This window comes from Abrus precatorius, unplaced genomic scaffold (assembly GCF_003935025.1).
Source record: "Abrus precatorius isolate BTA unplaced genomic scaffold, Abrus_2018 Scaffold3, whole genome shotgun sequence".
NCBI classification, from domain to species: Eukaryota; Viridiplantae; Streptophyta; class Magnoliopsida; order Fabales; family Fabaceae; genus Abrus; species Abrus precatorius.
In genome coordinates this window covers 31533197-31535354 of record NW_020874373.1, presented here as the reverse complement: position 1 = coordinate 31535354, position 2158 = coordinate 31533197, and positions in this window count along the sequence as shown.

The following is a 2158-nucleotide window of genomic DNA, read 5'->3' as shown; positions in this document are numbered from 1 at the left end:
AAATTAAAAATCTGGAGACTCTACATTCTGGATTAACCATGAACATAAATTTTTGGTTTATACATTATTTCCAAGTTCGTCAAAATAATGATAAAGTTTAAACTTAATCATAGATTACATGACACCTCATTTTCGTCTTTGACTTAAGTATATTAAGATTTTAGTAGATTTTTTAGTATTTTTATGTAAAACATAAAGTTAAGATAATATTCTTTCTATTTATATTTTGAAATAAATATTTGCCTTTTAAATTTAATTTGTACTCCGTCATACTTTTTTAATCAATAGAGATAAAATGAACATTACAGAAGAATTGTGTAAATTCAAAATTATACTTATGAAAAAAAAGTGATTAAAAATAAATTAAAAAAATTGAAATTGCATATTGATTTTACATTAAAAAAAAAAAAAGAGTACAACATAGGGTATATAGTTTTTGAGAAAGTTGATGAAAAATTACTAGTACAAAAAAAATTAAATATAATTTTTATTCATTTAAAAAGGTTTGTGATTATATGTAAAAAAAAGTGCTGTGAAAGGTTTTTGAAAAAAGAGTTTGTATGACATATATCTAAGTTATAGAAGATAGGTATGATAAGATAATTAGAAGTGTGAGAAATCCTAAAAGACATATCTATGAATTTCTTTACAAACGTAAGTTTACGTCAAAGTTCAACTTTAAGTTCTTACTTATTTAATTTAATCTTCGATGAACTTATAAGTACAAAAAATTATATATATCTTAAATGATATAGTTCTAGTTATGAAATAAAAAAAAAATTATTTTAAATTTGAAATTTAGTGAAAAATTTTGAAATATAAAAGTTTTTGTTTGGGTAGAACTAAAATAGTGAAATACATTATAATTTTAACAAGAAATAAGATAATAATTACATGTTAGTAGTCAAAATTAGAGATTATATAATACTGCAAGTTTAAGTATTTGGGTTCAACTCTAGAAAAATTAGTGAAATTGATATTTATAAAATATAAGTTGGTGGTTAAAGTGAAAAAAAAAACATTAAGAATTATTTGTTATCATAAAGTGCTAGCAAAGCTAAAAAAAATTTTATTGTATGATTATATGTCAATTATATTATATGACAATGAATGTTGGTTTTTAAAAGTAACAACATAAAAAAAATATGAGTTACAAAAATAAAAATGCTAAGATTGGTGAACAATTACCCTGAAAAGAATAATATAAGAAATAATTATAAAAAAAAAAGAGTGACACCTATGGTTGAAAAGATGAAAAAAAATTGATTGAGGTAATTCAAACACATATAAAAGAAATATTAAAAGCATCAGTCAAGAAAGTAAATAACATGATTTTTTTTGTCTAATAAAAAAGGAAAAAAAAAAGAAACACAAAAAACTTTGAAAGAAAATATTAAAAAGAATTTTATAATAGGTAATGAAAAATTGATTTTTGACTAAACTCAATGTTATGGTACGATTCTTCCTAATTAATATTATCAATAAAATAAGATTTAGCTATTTTTTTATTATAGAAAAAGAAAAGCTTAGTTATTTTAATTATATTTGAGAAATATATATTAAAAATAAGAGAACAACTTATTTTTTAAATAAAAAATAAATTAATATAAACTTAATGTATGAATTACTTATTTATTTTATAAATATTATACTATCAAACACAGTAATAAACTATTAGCTTTATTAGGTGTTTGTCTTTGATAACTCAATCCTATCTACCATTCAACAGTTCCAAAATTTTTACATAAAAGTTAAACCATTCTCAGGTGATACAATCATGTTGCATTGCTTCATTTCCAGCTCATTCCCAATTGTTTGATTGTACAACATTAACAGACAATCAAATTGGACAACATCACTAAATATTGAGATTAAAGATAATTTTATTGATTATTAAATATTTAAATCAAAATATAAAAATACAGGCATTTGAAACCTTGACATCAAAAGTTAATTTAATTATCAAAATACTATTTAATTATGATTTTTATATATCTTATTATATTTAATGTTCATTGAAGAAATTTGAATATTGATAAAAATAATTACAAAGACTAAAAACTTTCTTTGATTGAATAACCAATTTGAAAAAGACACGTGACTATATGAGCAGGAAGCTATATACAAGGTTATCTCAATTTTAAAAATGAGAATTATA